Source organism: Triticum urartu, chromosome 3 (genome assembly GCF_003073215.2).
Source record: "Triticum urartu cultivar G1812 chromosome 3, Tu2.1, whole genome shotgun sequence".
In the NCBI taxonomy this organism is placed as follows: domain Eukaryota; kingdom Viridiplantae; phylum Streptophyta; class Magnoliopsida; order Poales; family Poaceae; genus Triticum; species Triticum urartu.
The window spans coordinates 190,901,767-190,926,377 of record NC_053024.1 but is presented as its reverse complement, the minus strand read 5'-3'; positions in this window follow the sequence as shown (position 1 = coordinate 190,926,377).

Genomic DNA, 24,611 nt, shown 5'->3' with positions numbered 1-24,611 from the left:
TAAGAAGAACATCTAGAGATTCTGCAACACGTCTGTACTACTTGTCGCCTTGGTATATCTATCCTTCGAAAGGACTGATGATCAGGCCGTCGAGAGGGGCCTATAGATAAGAGACCATAAAATGGCAAAAAGGGAAAGGAAACATATGTGTGAGAGCCGTATGATGGACCACAATCAAGTTGCGCCTCCGTCTATGCCCATGGTATTTTGAGTGCGTAGTTATGTACGCGCGGTACGTACGCCGCCATTTGGTCGGGACTGAGACGGAGGCCGAATTGCTAGTCGAGCTCCTGACGGGCTGGACTGTCCTACTGTAGAGTAGTCCAGACTCGTTTGATAGTTTCCGGGAGCTTGGCTACCAAATTAAGGTTCTGCTTGATAATACCGCTCTGTACTTCTGCTGCTAGGGCCGCAGTGTGCTCCTCAGTACGGAGGGAGCGCTCCATGTTTCCATTGACTGTTATGACACCGCGTGGTCCGGGCATCTTAAGTTTGAGATAAGCATAGTGTGGCACTGCATTGAATCGAGCAAATGCGGTCCGTCCGAGCAGTGCGTGATAGCCACTGCGGAAGGGGAGGATGTCAAAGATCAATTCTTTGCTTCGAAAGTTGTCTGGGGATCCGAAGACAACTTCCAATGTGATTGAACCCGTGGAGCGGGCCTCTACACCTGGTATTACTCCTTTAAAGGTAGTTTTTGTGGGCTTGATCCTTGATGGATCGGTGCCCATTTTGCGGACTGTATCCTTATAGAGCAGGTTGAGGCTGCTGCCACTGTCCGTGAGGACTCGTGTGAGGTGGAATCCATCAATGATTGGGTCGAGGACCAATGCGGCTGAACCGCCGTGACGGATACTGGTCGGATGGTCCCTGCGATCGAAAATGATCGGGCAGGATGACCATGGGTTGAATTTTGGGGCGACTGGCTCTATCACATAGACGTCCCTGAGCGCACGTTTGTGCTCCCTCTTGGGGATATGGGTAACGTATATCATGTTCACCGTTTTAACTTGGGGGGACTTCTTCTGCCCGCCCCCCCGTTCGACGGACGGGGCTCCTCGTCGTCATTCTCGCTTTGCGACCCCTTCTCCTTGTCTTCGGCATTTAACTTGTCGGCCTGTTTGAAGACCCAACAACTCCGGTGGGTATGATTTCCTGGTTTATCAGGGGTGTCATGGATCTGACATGGACGATCGAGTATGCGTTCCAAGCTGCAAGATCCCTGATTGTTCCTTTGATATGGCTTCTTCCACTGACCGGACTTGGAGCCACTGAATCCGGCGTTGACCGCCATGTCATCAGTATTGTCACCATTGTTTCGACACTTATGCCTGTTGCGTCAGGGCTTGCTGTTGCTATTCTTGGCTTCGGAGGTGCCAGGTTCGCTTGCATTATGATCGCTACAGGCTAGCCAACTATCTTCACCCGCACAAAAGCGGGTCATAAGTGTTGTGAGGGCCGCCATGGACTTCAGCTTTTCTTGGCCAAGGTGTTGGGCGAGCCATTCATCGCGGATTCTGTGCTTCAAGGACGCTAGGGCTTCGGCATTCGGGCAATCGACGATCTAGTTCTTTTTAGTTAAGAACCTTGTCCAGAATTTCCTGGCTGACTCTTCGGGCTGTTGAACTATGTGACTTAAGTCATCAGCATCCGGGGGTAGGACGTATGTGCCTTGGAAGTTGTCGCGGAAGGCGTCTTCCATGTCCTCCCAGCTGCCAATGGAGTTTTCGAGCAGGCTATTCAACCAGTGCCGAGCTGGTCCCTTGAGTTTTAGCGGGAGGTATTTGATGGCATGAAGATCATCATCGCGGGCCATATGAATATGGAGAAGAAAGTCCTCAATCCATACTGTGGGATCTGTTGTTTCATCATATGATTCGATATTTAGGAGTTTAAACCCTTCTAGGAATTCATGCTCCATTACTTCATCAGTGAAGCAGAGGGGGTGTGCGGCGCCTCTATATCGGGCCAGGTCGCGATGTAGTTCGGATGGAATCCATCTACAGCTTTCGGCCTGGGCATGATTATACTTGTCATGTTTGGCTTGATAGTCGTCGTGCGTCGAGGCACGCCCCCGCGATCCGTAGATCGACCTAGCCGGACCTGCTTTATTCTTCAGGTCCTGCCGCAGGTCATATGTCTATCCCCGAGCCGTTGTGTCTCTACCTTTATGGCGAGATAGTATGGGTCGGTGATCGGCTTGAGTTGCCATTTTGTCCCGGCCACGTGGTGGTCGGTCAGCCGCCTTACGTGTTGCTGGTACGGGCTCAAGTGCCTCGTCATCGAATTGAGGTAGCAGTTTATGCTTCGGGTAACTTTTGGTTGGGCGCACGAGGCCGTATTCCTCGGCTGCCAGGACATTAGTCCATCTGTCGTTGAGTAGATCTTGATCAGCTTGAAGTTGCTGTTGTTTCTTTTTCAGACTCCTTGCAGTGGCTATTAGTCGTTGCTTAAAGCGCTCCTGCTCGAGAGGTTCCTCGGGCACGATAAAGTCTTCGTCGCCGAGGCTCACCTCATCCTCGGAGAGTGGGAGGTAATTACTGTCCATCGAGTATTCTTTTCAACCTATCCATCGGTGCTAACTTGCCCATCCTCCCGATCGTCTTGTTCAGATTTTTGCTTGACAGGGTTTTCTTGGTCTTCGGCATCGTCCGGAGTATTGTTGTCTCTCGTGCCGGTATTGCTGTCTTTGCTGCGGCGTGATTTAGAGCGGCGCCGTCGGTGTTTTGGTTGTATCTCGGGAGGTTTATCCTCTACTGGATTTTTCTCATTATCGTCGTCACCCTCCTTGGGTGTATCCACCATGTCCATGTCATACGAAGAGGTGGCCGTCCAGCGTCCGGTAAACGGCAGGTTTTGGGCCTGCTCTTCTCCGACATCGTCGTCCATACCGCCGATGTCTTCGGAGCCGTAATCGAGCATGTTAGTTAAGTCCTCGACAGTGGCGATGAAGTGGGTGGTGGGTGGGACGTAAAATTCCCCATTCTCAGCCCCTAGTCTGGGCTAGGCGTAGTTCGGACGTTGCTCCTTCGTAATGACAAGGGATCACATCAAGTCCAGAGCCTCGCTTAAAGGCGAGGTTTGGCCAGGGAGAAGAGAATCCGTGGAGTACGGCGGGAAGGGGATTCCTCGGCCGAGCTCACACGATGCTGACTCTGAGAGTTCGGAGCCAGTGTCCGGGGAGGAGTCCGGCTTTGTGATGGTTTCCAGTGACACTACTTCCTCCGGCTCTCCCATACTGGGCTTAGTGGCCACAGATAGGCCGGTGGGTTTAGAAATCCCGTCTTCGGACCTGGCGACGTGCTCCGGCTCTAAGGCCAGAGCGGAGGTTGGGGTCGTGAATCCTTGGAAGATCAAGTCTCCTTGGATGTCAGCGACATAATCCAAGTTTCCAAAACTAATTTGGAGGCCTGGGCGTAGCTGTCGATCTGCTCTAGATGGCCAAGCGAGTTGGCCCGCAGTGCGTAGCCGCCAAACACAAAGATCTGACTGGGGAGGAAAACCTCCCCCAGGGCAGCATTGTTGTAGATGATTGATGGAGCCATCGAACCTTCTGGTGACGACGCAGCGGAACTCTCAATGAAAGCACCAATGTCAGTGTCAAAACTTGTGGATCTCAGGTAGGGGGTCCCGAACTGTGTGTCTAGGGTTGATGGTAACAGGAGACAGGGGACACGATGTTTACCCAGGTCCGGGCCCTCTTGATGGAGGTAATACCCTACATCCTGCTTGATTGATATTGATGAGTATGATGATTACAAGAGTTGATCTACCACGAGATCGTAATGGCTAAACCCTAGAAGTCTAGCCTGTATGATTGCGATTATGATTGCCTCTACGGACTAAACCCTCCAGTTTATATAGACACCGGAGGGGCCTAGGGTTGTACAGAGTCGGTTTACAAAGGAAGGAATCTACATATCCGAGCGCCAAGCTTGCCATCCACGCAAAGGAGAGTCCCATCCGGACATGGGAGCAAGTCTTCTGTCTTGTATCTTAGTAGCCCATTAGTCCGGCCCATGTTACATAGTCCGGACGCCCGAGGATCCCTTAATCCAGGACTCCCTCAGGCACCCCAAAGGCACACCAAGCCTTCTCTTAGCCGTGTGCAGTGCCCCCCTCCACAGTTACACACCTCGATCATATCGTCGTAGTCCTTAGGCGAAGCCCTACGCCGGTAACTTCATCATCACCGTCGCCACGCCCTCGTGCTGACGGAACTCTCCCTCGTCCTCAACTGGATCAAGATATCGAGCTATGTCATCGAGCTGAACGTGTGCTGAATGCAGAGGTGCCGTATGTTCGGTGCTTGGATCGGTTGGATCGCGAAGACGTTCGACTACATCAACCGCGTTACTAAACACTTCCACTTTCGGTCTACAAGGGTATGTGGACACACTCTCCCCGCTCGTTGCTATGCTTCTCCTAGATAGATCTTGCGTGATCGTAGGAATTTTTTTGAAATACTACGTTCCCCAACAATGGCATCAGAGCCAGGTGATGAAGCTATGTACCTAGGGTAGGGTCACGGACCTGTCCTAACTGCCCTACCCAAGGACACCTCTAGAATAAATCACCTTTCAATCGACTTGGAGGTGTTCCACTCGACAGACTCGAAGACATTCGACCAAGATCCAACCACTCGACGGCCAGGAGACCTAAAGTCACTCCGCACGCTAACGGTCGGTCATTAAGTAGCCTTTATGGTCATCATAGCACTTTATTACTAGCGTTATCAGTAACGCCCTGCCTTAATGTACATTGAACCCTTCGTAACGTGGGCTGGCCGGGGTCCTGGCGCACTCTATATAAGCCACCCCCCTCCTCCGAGACAAGGGTTCGCACCTCTGTAACTCATACACACATAATCCAGTCGACCGCCTCCGAACTCCGAGACGTAGGGCTTTTACTTCTTCCGAGAAGGGCCTGAACTCATAAACCTTGCGTCCTTACAACCTCTCCATAGCTAAGACCTTGCCTCTCCATACTTACCCCCCTACATTACTGTCGGACTTAGAACCACGACAGTTGGCGCCCACCATGGGGCCGTGTTTTAGCGTTTTGTTGGAGGAGTTGCGATCTTTTCCGACCCGAATCATCATGGTTTTCGACGGAGTTTTGGTGGAGGGCCGCGAGATCCGTCTCGGCGCGCTCACGTTCATCGCCGACGACTCCGCCTGGCTTCAGGAGGCTCCGCTCGACGTGGACGCGCTCCCTGTCCGCGGGGCAACGCACTTTAGCGTGTGCGTCCGCGGCGTTCTCCTACGGCAACCGTCGACCCCCTACCGGTCGGCTCCTGTGCTGTCCTCCCTCTTCGTTTCCTGCCGGCGCAAGCGCTCCGGTCGGTCGAGACTTCAGGGGTGGGTGAGACACGCGGTGGCCTGTCAGTCGGCCACCCCTCAAGTCACTGCGATCGAGCCCGACGAAACCCTCTACGGCCTGTTCGACCTGTCGACTGGCTCCGAAGAGACTGCATCCGAGTGCGACAGCAGCGATCCGGCGGCAGAGGTTCTGATGGTCGATGGACCGCCCAGTCCCCCCGGTTTTACCCGCACCGACGGAGGCGCAGGAGGAGGCGACCCGTCGCGTCCCCATGAGGAGTATCTTCCCGAGCCTCTCACGTCGCTACAGAGAGAAGAACTTCGCCGCCGGAACATGGATGTGCTGCACACTCCTATCGTTGGAGAAACCTCCGAGGCTCGCGCCTTGGAGGACGCGCGCCTGGCAAACTTGGCCGAGCGCACTCGACTGGAGAACCTCCAACGAGCACTCGACGAGCATGCGCGACAACGGGTTCCCGAATCCAGTCGACGTCAGCTCTTCCTGCCCCCGCAGGTATATCGGACTCCGATTCAGAATTTAGCAGCTGCGGCCCGTATAGCGGAGTCGATTCAGCCTTCCCAGTCAGAGGCTGGCAGAGGCTTGCTGCAGATCAGAGCGTTACTCCGGGCAGCAGGAGATCAGAATTCCGCTGTTTCTCAGTCACGGAACAGAATTCACAGCAGATCCGTTGCCGCGGACACAGTCCAGTCGGCTCATAGCCCGAGATCGCCCCCGAGGCGTGAGGGACGTGGAGACCGGCGTGACCAGTATGGGAACCATGAGCAGTATGATCACCGAGTCGATCGTGACGGTCGACATCGAGTGCTCACGCCTCCCCGAGGAGCGGGTCGTATGTGCCTCGCCAGCGGGATGACAGGCGCCCTCATAGTGGTGGGCGAAGGACTCCAGTCGACCCCAGAGGGCTAGGCTTTGACGCGAGATCCATCCTCGTCCAGGGTCTGGTCGACAGGAACAGGGCTCACCAAGAAGGCCATGACAGAGATGCGCCTGCCAGCAGCAGAGTACATGTTTCGGGGCCAGAGTGCTTTGGTAGAGCCATCGGGGCTGCTGTGATTCCTCCCAATTTCAGGTTGGCGACTGGAGTCAGTAAGTTCACTGGCGAGTCCAAGCTCGATACTTGGCTTGAGGACTACCGAGTGGCCGTCCAGATTGGCGGCGGCAATGATGAAGTGGCCATGAAGCACCTGCCTCTCATGTTGGAGGGCTTGGCCAGAGCGTGGCTAAACCAGTTAGCGCCTAGCAGCATTTACACTTGGGAAGATCTCTCTCGAGTGTTCGTCGCCACATTTGAGGGCACATGCAAGCGACCAGTAGGACTGACGGAACTGCGGTCTTGTGTGCAAAAGCCGAATGAAACTTTGAGGGATTACATCCAGAGATGGATCACGTTACATCACTCGGTGGAGAATGTGCCTGACCACCAAGCAGTTTGTGCCTTCAAGGAAGGCGTCAAGTACAGAGAGCTGAATTTGAAATTCGGTCGAACCGGAGATATGTCCCTGAATCGGATGATGGAGATTGTCACCAAGTACGCTAATGGTGAAGATGAGGATCGACTCAGGAGTGGCAAGCTCAAGTCAGTCACCCAAGAAACCGGAGGCAATTCCAATCGGAAACAGAAGCGGAAAGCCGAGCCGGCGGCTCCCGGGGAAGCCTTAGCTTTGGCCCAAGGAAAGTCTAAAGGGAAACCTAAAGGGCCTTGGAATCCCAAAAAGGTTAAAGACCAGGAGGGGAATGATGTGTTGGACTTACCATGTCTCGTCCACACAAAGAAAGATGAAGAGGGTAATTTCATTTACCCGAAACATACCACTCGGCAGTGTCGACTCCTAATCCAGCAGTTCCAGGGCAAGCAACCCAAGGGTAAGGAAAAGGAGTCAGACAAGGTCGAGGACAAAGAGGACAGTGATGACGGATACCCTCAAGTCAATTCCACCCTGATGATTTTTGCTGATGTTGAGAGCAAAAGTCGACTGAAAGTTATAAACCGAGAGGTGAATATGGTCGCTCCGGCGACACCTAGTTACCTGAAATGGTCTCAGACTGCCATAACATTCGACTAGTCCGACCACCCAATACACATCGCCACCCCTGGGAGGCAAGCTTTGGTGGTCGACCCAGTTGTTGAAGGCACTCGACTGACCAAAGTCCTGATGGATGGCAGCAGTGGTTTGAACATATTATACGCTGAGACGTTGAAAGGGATGGGCGTTCCGATGTCCAGACTCAGTGCCAGCAACATGAGTTTCCATGGAGTCATTCCTGGGAAGAAGGCTGAATCACTCGGCCATATTGCTCTTGATGTGGTTTTCCGTGATTCCAAGAATTATCGCAAAGAAAAGTTGACGTTTGAAGTTGTGGACTTCCAGAGTGCCTATCACGCTATTCTGGGCAGGCCGGCTTATGCACGCTTCATGGCCCGACCATGTTACGTGTATCTCAAATTGAAGATGCCTGGTCCCAAAGGTGTGATCACCATTACGGGCAATCGGAAGAAAGCGGAAGAATGTTTTCAGAAAGGTTTGAAGATCACCGACGCGCAGATGGCAGTGGTGGAGTTGCAGGAATACCAGAAGACTGCAGACCCGAGTGATCTGTTGCGAGCCAAGAAGCCCGCTACAGAGTCAGCTTTCTAGTCGACCGGCGATACTGAGACAGCTCACATCCACCTGACCGACCCCAGCGCCGCTCCGACTCATATCTCGACAACACTCGACTCCAAATAGGAAGAAGCACTCATCCAGTTCCTCCGTGAGAACTGGGACATTTTCGCATGGAAGCCTTCTAACATGCTAGGTGTTCCCAGGGAGCTGGTTGAGCATCACCTGAGAGTCGACTCAAAAGTAAAACCTGTCAAGGAACATCTCCGACGGTCCGCCGTCCAAAAGAGAAAGGCTATTGGCGAGGAGGTGGCTCGGCTCTTAGCAGCGGAATTCATCCGAGAAATCTACCACTCCGAGTGGCTCGCCAACGTTGTCATGGTCCCCAAGAAGGACAAGTCACTTCGCATGTGCATTGATTTTAAACATATCAATCGGGCCTGCCCGAAAGATCATTTTCCTCTCCCCCACATCGACCAGATAGTCGACTCGACCGCGGGATGTGAGCGACTGTCTTTCTTGGACGCCTATTCCGGGTACCATCAGATCCGTCTGTATGGACCTGACGAGATCAAGACAGCTTTCATCACTCCATTAGGGTGCTTCTGTTATGTTACCATGCCATTTGGCCTCAAGAATGCCGGAGCTACATTCATGAGGATGATTCGGAAGTGTTTACTCACTCAAATCAGTCGAAACGTAGTAGCATACATGGATGATATCGTGGTCAAGTCACGGAAGGGTTCTGACCTGCTAACTGACCTTGCCGAAACCTTTGCCAACCTCAGGAGGTATGATATCAAGCTTAATCCATCAAAGTGCACATTCGGAGTCCCTGGCGGAAAGTTACTCGGTTTTCTCGTTTCCGAACGAGGAATCGACGCCAATCCAGAAAAAGTTGGCACTATACTCCAAATGAAAAGCCCTGTGCGAGTGCACGACGTCCAGAAGCTTACTGGTTGCTTGGCTGCCCTAAGTCGATTCATATCTCGTCTCGGTGAAAAGGCATTGCCTCTTTACCGATTGATGAAGAAGTCCGACAAGTTCGAGTGGACTCCTGAAGCTGATGCAGCATTTGCAGAGCTCAAAGCTCTGCTCTCCACCCAGCCGGTGCTTGCTGCCCCAATCAGCAAGGAGCCTTTGCTGCTTTACATTGCAGCCACAGGACAAGTCATCAGTATGGTACTTACGGTCGAGCGGGAAGAGGAAGGGAAAACCTTCAAAGTTCAGCGCCCAGTATATTATATTTCTGAAGTCTTGACCCCATCAAAGCAAAGATATCCTCACTATCAGAAGCTTGTATATGGGATTTATATGACCACCAAGAAAGTTGCTCACTACTTCTCTGATCATTCCATTACAGTTGTCAGCGACGCTCCATTGTCAGAGATCCTGCATAACAGGGATGCAACCGGTCGAGTGGCAAAATGGGCGATCGAACTCCTTCCCCTAGATATCAAGTTTGAGGCAAAGAAAGCTATCAAGTCCCAGGCAATCACGGATTTCATCGCCGAGTGGATTGAACAACAACTGCCGACTCAGGTTCACTCGGAGCATTGGACCATGTTCTTTGACGGTTCCAAGATGCTAAATGGTTCCGGCGCCAGAGTGGTGTTGGTCTCCCCCAAAGGAGATAAACTCAGATATGTTCTTCAAATCCACTTTGATTCCTCTAACAACGAGGCAGAATACGAAGCACTTTTGTATGGGTTGCGCATGGCCATTTCACTCGGCGTCCGTCGCCTCATGGTCTATGGCGACTCAGATTTGGTGGTCAATCAAGTGATGAAGGAATGGGACGTCAGAAGTCTAGCCATGACTGGTTATTGCAATGCAGTGAGAAAGATGGAGAAGAAGTTCGAGGGGTTAGAGCTTCACCACATACCCCGACTGAAAAATCAAGCAGCTGATGATCTGGCAAAAATAGGTTCCAAAAGAGAAGCCATTCCCAGCAATGTGTTTCTGGAACATATCCACACACCATCAGTCCAGGAGGATCCCTTCACTGAAGAGGCCCTGCAGCCAAAAAGTGCCACGGATCCGACTGAAGTTGAAGTTCCATCTGTGGTCGACCTGGTCATGGAAGTCTTGGTTATCACTCCCGGCTGGACAGAACCGTACATCGCGTACATCCTAAGGAAAGAACTCCCAGAAGACGAAGAAGAGGCTCGACAGATCGTCCGTCGATCCAAGGCCTTTACAGTCATAAAGGGACAGTTATATAGAGAAAGCGCGACTGGGGTCGGCCAGAAGTGTGTTACGCCAGAAGAAGGTCAGATGATCCTTAACGATATCCACTCGGGGACCTGTGGTCATCATGCGTCCTCTCGGACCATTGTGGCTAAAGCATACCGAGCGGGGTTCTACTGGCCAAGAGCCAATGAGATGGCGAAAGAGATAGTCGACAAATGTGAAGGATGTCAGTATTACTCCAATATGCCGCACAAGCCCGCGTCAGCCCTAAAAACCATTCCACTCGTCTGGCCCTTCGCTGTTTGGGGGCTGGACATGGTTGGACCACTGAGAACAGCCAGGAGCGGCTTCACTCATGTGCTGGTAGCAGTCGACAAGTTCACCAAATGGATTGAAGCCAAGCCTATCAAGAATCTTGATGCTTGCACCGCTATCAGTTTCATCAGAGAGTTGATATTCAGATATGGAGTTCCACACAGCATCATCACCGACAACGGGTCAAACTTCGATTCCGACAAATTCAGGGCCTTCTGCGCCTCTCAGGGCACTCGGGTCGACTATGCTTTAGTCGCTCACCCCCAGTCGAATGGGCAAGCAGAAAGGGTAAACGGCCTAATTCTCAAAGGACTGAAACCCCGATTGATGCGCGATCAAAAGCATGCAGCAGGTGCATGGGTCGACGAGCTTCCATCAGTCCTTTGGGGATTGAGGACAACCCCGAATCGATCGACCAGAAGAACCCCATTCTTTCTGGTCTATGGAGCCGAGGCAGTCTTACCGAGTGACCTGCTTCACAACGCTCCCAGAGTCGAGCTCTACTCAGAAGATGAGGCAGAACAAGCCCGGCAGGACGCAGTCGACCTCCTAGAAGAAGAAAGACAAATGGCCTTGATTCGATCGACCATCTATCAGCAAGACTTGCGTCGATTCCATGCCAGAAACGTGAAGAGCCGAGCCTTCCAAGAAGGAGACTTAGTCCTCCGAGTGGATCAGCAGAAACCACACAAGCTCACTCCTACTTGGGAAGGCCCCTTCATAGTCACCAGAGTCCTCCACAATGGAGCATACCACCTCTACAATGTTGATCGCCAGATTGATGAGCCACGAGCCTGGAATGCGGAGCTACTCCACCCCTTTTATACTTGAATTCTCACTCGGATGAGATGTAATAAGAAAAACTCATGTAGTTTATTTATCAAAGACAAGAGCGTTATAATTTTTCCAGTGATTATTATTGTTTTTGTTTGTGTAAGAAATCCCCCAGTGGGTGGCTTAGCTGCGAATCCGCTTCGCCTAAGTTTGTAAAAACAGTTTCCTACCGAGTGGCGAGCCAGCCTCCCACTCGGGGGCTTAGCTGCGAATCCGTTTTGCCTAAGTTTGAAAAAATCCTACCGAGTGGAGAGCCAGCCTCCCACTCGGGGGCTTAGCTACGAATCCGTTTCGCCTAAGTTTGAAAAAATCCTACTGAGTGGAGAGAAATCCTCCCACTCGGGGGCTTAGCTGCAGTCCAGTACTCGCCTAAGTTCTCTCACTTGGAGACTTAGCTGCAGTCAGGCACTCGCTTAAGTTTGAAAAATCCTACCGAGTGGAGAGCAATCCTCCCACTCGGGGGCTTAGCTGCAGTTCAGTACTCGCCTAAGTTCTCTCACTTGGAGACTTAGCTGCAGTCAGGCACTCGCCTAAGTTTGAAAAAATCCTACCGAGTGGAGAGCAATCCTCCCACTCGGAGGCTTAGCTGCAGTCCAGTACTCGCCTAAGTTCTCTCACTTGGAGAATTAGCTGCAGTCAGGCACTCGCCTAAGTTTGAAAAAATCCTACCGAGTGGAGAGCAATCCTCCCACTCGGGGGCTTAGCTGCAATCCAGTACTCGCCTAAGTTCTCCCACTTAGAGACTTAGCTGCAGTCAGGCACTCGCCTAAGTTTGAAAAAATCCTACCGAGTGGAGAGCAATCCTCCCACTCGGGGGCTTAGCTGCAGTCCAGTACTCGCCTAAGTTCTCCCACTTAGAGACTTAGCTGCAGTCAGGCACTCGCCTAAGTTTGAAAAAATCCTACCGAGTGGAGAGCAATCCTCCCACTCGGGGGCTTAGCTACAGTCCAGTACTCGCCTAAGTTCTCCCACTTAGAGACTTAGCTGCAGTCAGGCACTCGCCTAAGTTTGAAAAAATCCTACCGAGTGGAGAGAAGTCCTCCCACTCGGGGGCTTAGCTGCAGTCCAGTACTCGCCTAAGTTCTCCCACTTAGAGACTTAGTTGCAGTCAGGCACTCGCCTAAGTTTGAAAAAATCCTACTGAGTGGAGAGCAATCCTCCCACTCGGGGGCTTAGCTGCAGTCTAGTACTCGCCTAAGTTCTCCCACTTAGAGACTTAGCTGCACTCAGGCACTCGCCTAAGTTTAAAAAATCCTACCGAGTGGAGAGCAATCCTCCCACTCGGGGGCTTAGCTGCAGTCCAGTACTCGCCTAAGTCCTCCCACTTAGAGACTTAGCTGCAGTTAGGGACTCGCCTAAGTTTGAAAAAATCCTACCGAGTGAAGAGCAATCCTCCCACTCGGGAGCTTAGCTGCAGTACAGTACTCGCCTAGGTTCTCTCACTAGGAGACTTAGCTGCAGTCCGGCACTCGCCTAAGTTTGAAAAAATCCTACCGAGTGGAGAGTGATCCTCCCACTCGGGGGCTTAGCTGCAGTCCAGTACTCGCCTAAGTACGAAACACATCTCAATCCTCAAGGACGACGAGGGGCGGGTGGACTGCCACCTTCTCCTGGAGAGCTTTGCCACAAATACAATGCGCGATTCATCCCGCTCTACAGTAACGAAGTACGGGTCGACTGCCACCTTCTCCTGGAGAGCTTCGCCACAAATACAATGTGCGCTCCATCCCACTCTGCAGTAACAGGGTGTGGGTAGACCGCCGCTTTCCCCTGGGGAGCTTTGCCACAAACACAAGACATGGGTCGACTGCTTCCCCCTCCTTCGGAGCTGCGCTGCGAATACAGAAAGTTGTCTCGAACAAAGAATGGGTTCACTCAGCAAGAGATTCATAAAGATATTCAACGGTAAACCAAGTTCAGATAAATTCTAAAGGTTTCGGATCATAGATCGAAGTACTCGGGCACGCAGCCCGAAAAAGTTTAATGGTTAAAAAAACCACTCGGCATTCCGAGGCAAATTTAAGGTAGGACATAAGAGTTTGTTCACTCCGCGGGAGGAGGGCTGGCAGGCTCGACGAACTCATCCAGGTCGACGCCATCGGTAATCCGAGTGGCGGCAGCTCTGAAGGTCTCCATAAAAGTTCGAAAGTCGTGCTTCTGGGTGTTTGCGACCTTGATTGCGGCCAGCTTGTCTTGTCGCACCTCCTTGAAGTGGACACAAACCAAGGACAGAGCCACGTCAGCGCCACAACGAGCAGAAGACTTTTTCCACTCCTGCACTCGGTCAGGGATTCCGTTAAGTCGAGTCATTAGAGACTCAAGATAGTTTTGGAGCGAAGCCTCTGGCCAAAGTGCCGGGTCGATCCGTGACATGGCGACCTTCAGTCGAGCCAAGTAGTCCACGGCACCGTCGATACGAGATTCCAGTCAGAGCAGATTCATGGCAGTTTCATCTTTCATGGGAGAGTTGATTGGGTCCAAACCTGGTTCGATCCGCCCAGTCTCTTCTTCAAAGTCCTGGCAAAACTCTGCATTCACGATCCAAGGATAAGTCAATTTTCATACACTAAGTTGACACAAAAAAAACACCAGTCGGAACTAAATGTGCACCTTCAAGCTTGATGTACAACTTATTGGCAAGGCTCCTCAGGTAGCTCTCCAGATCATCCCTCCTGCGAGCGATGCCTTCCATCTTTTCGTTCAGGTTGAGCTTATCCTTCTTCCAGCGTGTACACTCCCTATTGGCTTCATTCAGAGCGGTCTTCAGCCTGGTATTCTCTTCTTCTAACTGGCCGACCGAAGCCAGCTTCTGTTCGGCCAGAGCGGTCTTGTCGTCAGCCTCCTTACGAGCAGTAGCCAAGTCCTGATCCTTCTTCGCCAAAGCTTCCCTCAGTTTTTCTGCAAAGAAATGATGATTGATTCGGAAATAGCAGAAGGGTACTCAAGCCTAAAACTAACCAGCCGACAAAATCGTCTTACCTGCGGCGCCGTCTCTGACCTTTTGCAGCTCTGTCCTGGCCAGCTCCAAATCAAGGTTCAGTTGAATCTGCTGCTTCTCCAAGACAGCAAAGCGAGCTCCAAGATCGCAAGATTTTTGAAATCAAAGGGGAGAAGTTATTTTTACAGCAAAAAACAACAAAGGCAATAAATACTAAGACTACGGTCGACTGCCCGTAGTCCACCATAGTCTCGGGGACTACACCCAGTGGGTGCACTTAGCATGCCCCCACCGGTTCTGATCCCACTCGACCAGCCCGCCAAAGTCGAGTGGAAGAGACAAACTACCAGTTTGGTTTATACATTCGGCAAAATACAAAGACTACAGTCGACTGCCAGCAGTCCACCATAGTCTCGGGGACTACACCCAGTGGGTGCACTCAGTGTGCCCCCACTAGTCCAAAACATCAATCGACGCACCCAGTGGGTGTACAGATGCAAAGATTTACGGAAAGAATCTTCAGATAGCCGACTAACCTGAACGTTGCTCTAGAGAGCCGAGCTGGCATCATAGGCGGCTTGGCTGGCGTCCCGCACCATCTTCATCTTCTCCATCATAATGCCCGCCTGGCATATGGCTTCCCTAGCAGCATTCACCTCGTCCTCTGGGACATGATGGGTCGCAAAAACTGAAGGCGGGTCGGCAGGGGCCTGAGCAGTCAAAGAAGAAGGCAAGGCACTCGACAGGGGCTCCGCGAAGGTAACAGAACCCCGATTGACGTCACCAGTGTCCTGAACGACTGGTTCCGCCCTCGGCGTCGACTGTAGCGCCTCACTTGCAGGAGCTCGCCTACTCTTCCTCGCCAAAGGCCTCTCGGGCTCTTCATCATCATCAGGGAGGTCAATAATGTTGGGAGTTGTGCAAAGTTCAAATTGCCAAAATCACGTCACCCAATGATGCACGATGCAGTTGAATCGACCGAAGAAAGATAGTATGGCAGAAATCATACCCTGATTAGAAGTGACCGCATCCTCCATCACCTCATCATCATCCCTGTAAGCTGAGGTCCCGGAAGTGGCAGCGCTGACAATTCCAAATTTCGCCCAGTTAAAACAAGAAAAACAAACGGCACAGAGCGTCGAGTGAATACAAGGAGAGACACTCACGAAGAGGCGACAGGGATATCGATCTTGATTTTTGGCAGCGCCTTCCGAGTCTTCGGCTCTGCAACTTTGGGGTGCTTTGGCGCCTTCTCAGTCGGGGTTGGTGAAGAGATCGGAGGACGCTTCAAAGACTGACCAGCCTGAGCAGTTGCCTTGTCGCGGGCACTCGGCCGTTCTTGGTCAAGCTTGGATCGTCTCTCTATGCGACGAGGCGACTCGACTTCTTCCCCATCACTTGAGTCGTCGCTTCCTCCATCCCCTTCACCATCGGAAGTCCACTCGCCACTTTCGCCACCACTCGCCTCGCCTTCCAGAGCTTGCTCTTGCTCCCCGTTGGGCATCGAATACATTTCAATAATGGCCTGAAAGAAAGCAGGGAGAACAAAGTCAGTTGACGCAATACAGACAGCTGGGTGAGTGAATTCAGATTACAAGCAAAAACTCAGAATCAGACCTGCTCTGGTGCACGCGACTGGTTGAATGGGGGAACTCTCCTGGCTCCTCTGGGATTGTCCTTGTTCCCGGTAATGCTCGACAGCCACTTCTCCAGCGTGTCGTCATCGACCTCCTCTGGGTGGATCCGAGTGGAGTCTTCTAGACCCGAATACATCCACATCGGGTGGTCTCGGGCTTGGAGAGGCTGGATGCGCCGCTGAAGGAAGACCTCCAAGAGATCCATACCAGTGACCCTGTCGCGAATGAGCTGGACCACTCGGTTGACCAACACCTTCATGTGCGCCTTCTCCTCCGGGAGCACCTTCAAAGGGGAGGGTTTTTCCACTCGGTCCATGGTAAAGGGAGGGAGGCCAGTCGATTGCCCTGGCGTCGACTGGTCTTTGAAGTAGAACCAGGTCGACTGCCATCCGCGAACTGAATCGGGAAGAATCATGGCCGGAAAGGAGCTTTTTCCCCTCGTCTGGATGCCAAGACCCCCACACATCTGGATCACTTGGGTCCTCTCCTCACTCGGATTAGCCTTTTTCACTGTCTGGGAGCGACAAGTGAAAATATGCTTGAAAAGACCCCAGTGAGGTCGACAACCCAAGAAGTTCTCACACAAGGAAATGAACGCGGCAAGATAAACGATTGAGTTGGGGGTAAAATGGTGGAGTTGAGCCCCAAAGAAGTTTAGAAACCCTCGGAAGAAAGGATGAGGAGGCAAGGAAAACCCACGGTCGACGTGGGTGGCAAGAAGAACGCGCTCACCCTCCCAGGGTTGCGGCTCGGATTCCTTCCCCGGAAGCCGCGCCGAGTGGTAGGGGATCAGCCCTCCCTCGGCCAGGTCGTCGAGGTCTTCTTGGGAGATCCTCGAGTGGATCCAGTCGCCCTGGATCCAACCCTTCGGCGGGCCAGTCCGCGAGGAAGATCCGCCCCGGCTCGTCGCCTTCCCCTTCGACCTCGCCGTCGCCTTCTTTGCCCGCTCCAGAGCCACTGTCTTCTCCTTCACCATTGTCGCCGACGAGACGCGTGTGGCGCGATGGCGCTGGGGAGAGAGCGAGCGCAGAGGAGAGGTGTGAGGAGGAGAAGAGATAATGGGGCGCACTGTTCGGGAGACTCCGGTCCAACGCCTTATATGAGGCCGCTTCCGAGTGGCTGATAGGTAGGCCCAGATGGCTCTGTCAAATCCCGTAACGACCGCGCGAGCGATATGTGGCGAAAAAGGTGGCGCGGGGATCGAGGCGGCTCCGCTCTATCCCGTCCGATTACTACGGCCTCCCCCGTTCCGCGCGCTTCCCAAAATTCGATCCCACTAAATCCGCGGGCAGCAAATAACTTGTCAGACCAAAGATCTCCTCCGCACCGTCACTCGGAGCCTTACAAGTAAAGAAACTCACTCGACGAAGAATTAAGAATGGATCAAGGCGACTGAAAAGGGAGTTGCTGTCATCACTCAGGTCCGTTGATCCGAAACAAGATATGCTCACGGCATAGAAAACGAGTCGGGGAAGTCCTCAACTCCTTCCCCACTCAAACCTTGATCCATTCGGGGGCTAATGATGAAGCTATGTACCTAGGGTAGGGTCACGGACCTGTCCTAAATGCCCTACCCAAGGACACCTCTAGAATAAATCACCTTTCAATCAACTTGGAGGTGTTCCACTCGACAGACTCGAAGACATTCGACCAAGAAGCAACTACTCGACCAAGATCCAACCACTCGACGGCCAGGAGACCTAAAGTCACTCCGCACGCTAACGGTCGGTCATTAAGTAGCCTTTATGGTCATCATAGCACTTTATTACTAGTGTTATCAGTAACGCCCTGCCTTAATGTACATTGAACCCTTCATAACGTGGGCTGGCCGGGGTCCTGGCGCACTCTATATAAGCCACCCCCCTCCTCCGAGACAAGGGTTCGCACCTCTGTAACTCATACACACATAATCCAGTCGACCGCCTCCGGGCTCCGAGACGTAGGGCTTTTACTTCTTCTGAGAAGGGCCTGAACTCGTAAACCTTGTGTCCTTACAACCTCTCCATAGCTAAGACCTCGCCTCTCCATACATACCCCCCTACATTACTGTCAGACTTAGAACCACGACACCAGGTCTATGCGTAGATGTTATATGCACGAGTAGAACACAATGAGTTGTGGGCGATAATAGTCATACTGCTTACCTGCAATGTCTTACTTTGATTCGGCGGTATTGTTGGATGAAGTGGCCCGGACCGACATTACATGACCATGTTCATGAGACTGGTTCTACCGATGTGCTTCGCACACAGGTGGCTAGCGGGTGTCTGTTTCTCCAACTTTAGTTGAATTGAGTTTGACTACGCCTGGTCCTTGTTGAAGGTTAAAACAGCACACTTGACAAAAAATCATTGTGGTTTTGATGCGTAGGTAAGAATGGTTCTTGCTAGAAGCCCGTAGCAGCCACGTAAAACTTGCAACAACAAAGTAGAGGACATCTAACTTGTTTTTGCAGGGCATGTTGTGATGTGATATGGTCAATACGTGATGTGATATAAATTGTTGTATGAGATGATCATGTTTTGTAAAAGTTATCGGCAACTATCAGGAGCCTTATGGTTGTCGCTTTATTGTATGAAATGCAATCGCCATGTAATTACTTTACTTTATCACTAAGCGGTAGCGATAGTCATAGAAGCAATAGTTGGCGAGACGACAACGATGCTACGATGGAGATCAAGGTGTCAAGCCGGTGACGATGGAGATCATGACGGTGCTTTGGAGATGGAGATCAAAGGCACAAGATGATGATGGCCATATCATGTCACATATTTTGATTGCTTGTGATATTTATCCTTTATGCATCTTATTTTTCTTAGTACGGCGGTAGCATTATAAGATGATCCCTCACTAAATTTCAGGGTATAAGTGTTCTCCATGAGTATGCACCATTGCAAAAGTTCGTCATGCCGAGACACCACGTGATGATCGGGTGTGATAAGCCCTACGTTCACATACAACGGGTGCAAGCCAGTTTTGCACATGTAGAATACTCGGGTTAAACTTGACGAGCCTAGCATATGCAGATATGGCCTCGGAACACTGAGACCGAAAGGTCGAACGTGAATCATATAGTAGATATGATCAACATAGTGATGTTCACCCATTGAAAACTACTCCATCTCATGTGATGATCGGACATGGTTTAGTTGACATGGATCACGTGATCATTTAGATGACTAGAGGGATGTCTATCTAAGTGGGAGTTCTTAAGTAATATGATTAATTGAACATTAATTTATCATGAACTAAGTCCTGATAGTATTTGCATATCTATGTTGCAGATCAATAGCTTGCGATGTAGCTCCCCATTTATTTTTTATGTTCCTAGAGAAATATAAGTTGAAATATGATAGTAGCAATGATGTGGACTGGGTCCGTGATCTGAGGACTATCCTCATTGCTGCACAGAAGAATTATGTCCTTGATGCACCACTAGGTGATGAACCTATTGCAGGAGCAGATGCAGACATTATGAACATTTGGCAAGCTCGGTATGATGACTACTTGATAGTTTAGTGCACCATGCTTTACGGCTTAGACCCAGGACATCAAAAACGTTTTGAACACTACAGAGCATATAAGATGTTCCAAGAGATGAAATTGGTATTTCAGACTCATGCCCATGTCGAGAGGTATGAGACCTCTGACAAGTACTTTGCCTACAAGATGGAGCAGAATAGCTCAACCGGTGAGAATGTGCTCAGAATGTCTAAGTACTACAATCACTTGAATCTAGTGGGAGTTAATCTTCCACATAAGATAGTGATTGACAGATTTCTCTAGTCACTATCACCAAGTTACTGGAACTTCATGATGAACTATAATATGCAAGGGATAACAGAAAAGATTCCCGCGCTCTTTGCGATGCTGAAATCGGCGAAGGTAGAAATCAAGAAAAGCATCAAGTACTGATGGTGGACAAGACCACTAGTTTCAAGTAAAAGGGCAAGGGAAATAAAGGGAACTTCAAGAAGAATGGAAAGCAAGTTGCCACTCCCGTGAAGAAGCCCAAAGCTAGACCTAAGCCTGAAATTGAGTGCTTCTACTACAAAGGAAATGGTCACTGGAAGCGGAACTGCCCCAAATACTTGGCGGATAAGAAGGATGGCAAAATGAACAAAAGTATATATGATATACATGTTATTGATGTGTACTTTACTAGTGTTCATAGTATCCCCTGGGTATTTGATACTGGTTCAGTTGCTATGATTAGTAACTTGAAACAGGAATTACAAAATAAACAAAGACTAGTTGAGGGCGAGGTGACGATGACTCCGTTCTCTGGAACAATGGAGAGAGCCACTGACTTATTGGAAATAATACATACCGATGTATGCAGTCCAATGAGTGTTGAGGCTAGCAGCGGGTATCATTATTTTCTGACCTTCACAGATGATTTGAGCACATATGGGTATATCTACTTAATCAAACATAAGTCTGAAACATTTGAGAAGTTCAAAGAATTTCAGAGTGAAGTGGAAAATCATCATAACAATAAAATAAAGTTTCTATGATCTAATCGCGGAGGAAAATATTTGAGTTGCGAGTTTGGTCTTCATTTGAAACAATGTGAAATAGTTTCGCAACTCACACCACCTGGAACACCACAGCGAAATGGTGTGTCTGAACGTCGTAACCGTACTTTATTAGATATGGTGCGATCTATGATGTCTCTTACTGATTTACCACTATCATTTTGGGGTAATGCATTAGAGACAGCTGCATTAGGGCACCATCTAAATCCATTGAGAGGACATCATATGAACTGTGGTTTTGCAAGAAACATAAGTTGTTGTGTCGTAAAGTTTGGGGTTGCGATGCTTATGTGAAAAGATTCAGCTTGATAAGCTCAAACCCAAATCAGAGAAATGCATCTTCATAGGAGTCCCAAAGGAAAATGTTGGGTACACCTTCTATCACAGATCCAAAGGCAAGATATTCGTTGCTAAGAATGGATCCTTTCTATAGAAGAAGTTTCTCTCGAAAGAAGTGAGTGGGAGGAATGTAGAACTTGATAAGGTAATTGTACCTTCTCCCGAGTTGGAAAGTAGTTCATCATAGAAATCAGTTCTAGTGATTCCTACACCAATTAGTGAGGAAGCTAATGATGATGATCATGAAACATCATATCAAGTAACTACCAAACCTCGTAGGTCAACCAGAGTACGGTCCGCACCAGAGAGGTACGGTAATCCTGTTTTGGAAGTCAAGTTACTAGACTATGACGAACCTACGAACTATGAGGAAGTGATGATGAGCCCATATTCCGCGAAATGTCTTGAGGCCATGAAATCTGAGATGGGATCCATGTATGAGAACAAAGTATGGACTTTGATTGACTTGCCCGATGATCGGCGAGCCATTGAGATAAAATGGATCTTTAAGAGGACAACGGACGCTGATAGTAGTGTTACTATCTACAAAGATCGAATTGTCGCAAAAGGTTTTTGACAAGTTCAAGGTGTTGACTATGATAAGATTTTCTCACTCGTAGCGATGCTTAAGTCTGTCTGAATCATGTTAGCAATTGCCACAATTTATGAAATCTGGCAAATGGATGTCAAAACTGCATTCCTTAATGGATTTCTTGAAGAAGAGTTGTATATGATACAACAAGAAGGTTTTTTCAATCCTAAAGGTGCTAACAAAGTGTGCAAGCTCCAGCAATCCATCTATGGACTGGTGCAAGCATCTCGGAGTTGGAATATACGCTTTGATGAGTTGATCAAAGCATATAGTTTTATACAGACTTGTGGTGAAGCCTGTATTTACAAGAAAGTGAGTGGGAGCACTACAGCCTTTCTGATAAGTATATGTGAATGACATATTGTTGATCGGAAATGATGTAGAATTTTCTGGAAAGCATAAAGGAGTGTTTTAAAGGAGTTTTTTAAAGAAAGACCTCGGTGAAAGTTGCTTATATATTAGGCATCAAGATCTATATATATAGATAAAGAGGCTTAATTGGACTTTCACAAAGCACATACCTTGATAAAGTTTTGAAGAAGTTCAAAATAGATTAGTCAAAGAAAGGGTTCTTGCTTGTGTTACAAGGTGTGAAATTGAGTCAGACTCAATGCCCGACCACTGCAGAAAATAGAAAGAGAATGAAAAGTCATTCCCTATGCCTCGGTCATAGGTTCTATAAAGTATGCTATGTTGTGTACCAGACCTATTGTGTACCTCACCATGAGTTTGGCAAGAGGGTACAATAGTGATCCAGGAGTGGATCACTGGACAGCCGTCAAAATTATCCTTAGTGGAATAAGGACATGTTTCTCGGTTATGGAGGTGAAAAAAAAGTTCGTCATAAAGGGTTACGTTGATGCAAGCTTTGACACTGATTCGGATGACTCTAAGTCTCAATCTGGATACATATTGAAAGTGGGAGCAATTAGCTAGAGTAGCTCCGTGCAGAGCATTGTAGACATAAAAAATTTGCAAAATACATATGACTCTGAATGTGGCAGACCTGTTGACTAAACTTCTCTCACAAGCAAAACATTATCACACCTTATCACTCTTTGGGTGTTAATCACATAGTGATGTGAACTAGATTACTGACTCTAGTAAACTCTTTGGGTATTAGTTACATGGAGATGTAAACTAATCACATAAAGATGTGTACTATTGGTGTTAAATCACATGACGATGTGAACTAGATTATTGACTCTAGTGCAAGTGGGAGACTGAAGGAAATATGCCCTAGAGGCAATAATAAAGTTGTTATTTATATTTCCTTATATCGTGATAAATGTTTATTATTCATGCTAGAATTGTATTAATCGGAAACTTAGTACATGTGTGAATACATAGACAAATAGAGTGTCCCTAGTATGCCTTTACTTGACTAGCTCGTTAATCAAAGATGGTTAAGTTTCCTGACCATAGACATGTGTTGTCATTTGATAAACAGGATCACATCATTAGAGAATGATGTTATGGACAAGACCCATCTTTTAGCTTAGCATAATGATCGTTTAGTTTTATTGCTATTGCTTTCATCATGACTTATACATGTCCCTCTAACACTATGAGATTATGCAACTCCCGAATACTAGAGGAACACCTTGTCTGCTATCAAACGTCACAACATAACTGGGTGGTTATAAAGATGCTCTATAGATGTCTCCAATGGTGTTTGTTGGGTTGGCATAGATCGAGATTAGGATTTGTCACTCCGAGTATCGGAGAGGTATCTCTGGGCCCTCTCGGTAATGCTCATCACTATAAGCCTTGCAAGCAATGTGACTAATGAGTTAGTTGTGGGATGATGCATTACAAAACGAGTAAAGAGACTTGCTGGTGACGAGATTGAACTAGGTATGATAATACCGACGATCGAATATCGGGCAAGTAACATACCGATGACAAAGGAAATGACGTATGTTGTTATGCGGTTTGACCGATAAAGATGTTCGTAGAATAGGTAGGAGCCAATATGAGCATCCAGGTTCCGCTATTGGTTATTGATCGAAGATGTGTCTCGGTCATGTCTACATAGTTCTCGAACCCATAGGGTCCGCACGCTTAACGTTCGATGACGATTTGTATTATGAGTTATGTGATTTGATGAATGAAGTTTGTTCGGAGTCCTAGATGAGATCACGGACATGACGAGGAGTCTTGAAATGGTCGAGAGGTAAATATTCATATATTGGAAGGCTATATTCGGACATTGGAATGGTTCTGAGTGATTCAGGTATTTTTTTTTTGGAGTACCGGAGGTTACCGGAACCCCCTGGGAGAAGTATTGGGCCTGTTGGGCCTTATTGGAGGAGAGGAGAGAGGCCACGTGAGAGCCTCCCCCACCCCCCGTTGCCCAAACTGAATTGGACTAGGGGAAGGGGCCGGCCCCCCTCTTTCCTTCTCCCTCTCTCTCCCTTCCCCTTTTCCCTCTCCGATGGAAGGAAGGAGGGGGGTCGAATCCTACTTGGACTAGGAGTCCAAGTAGGACACCCCCCCCCCCCGCTTGGCGCGCCCTCTCTAGGGCTGGCCTCCTCCTCCTCCCCCTTTATATACGTGGGAGGGGGCACCCCAAAGGCACACCAAGCCTTCTATTAGGCGTGTGCGGTGCCCCCTCCATAATTACACACCTCGGTCATATCGTCGTAGTGCTTAGGCGAAACCTTGCGTCGATAACTTCATCATCACCATCGCCACGCCGTCGTGATGACGGAACTCTCCCTCGTCCTCAACTGGATCAAGAGATTGAGGGACGTCATCAAGCTGAATGTGTGCTGAACGCGGAGGTGTCGTATGTTCGGTGCTTGGATCGGTTGGATCGCGAAGACGTTCGACTACATCAACCGTGTTACTAAACGCTTCCGCTTTCGGTCTACGAGGGTACGTGGACACACTCTCCCTACTCGTTGCTATGCTTCTCCTAGATAGATCTTGTGTGATCGTAGGAAATTTTTGGAAATACTACGTTCCCCAACATATGTCGTGCGAGCATATTCCACGACCGCCACTGTAATACGATGTAGCTGTGGGGACCCCGACTCATAAGTCGTGATCACCGAATGCACGTGTACAGTGATCCCAGAGATCAATGCTCACTGAACACACAGAAGCTGAATAACAAGAGTCTTACATCCATACATACCGTATTACACAAGGAGGACCATTATGGTCAAGTCTTGATTATCACATTGCAGCGGAAATCTTTGTCGATAACTTGGACCCATGCCATCTGCCTTAACCCTACAGGTATTCTGACTGGGAAGCGTCCTAGCTCGCATGCTC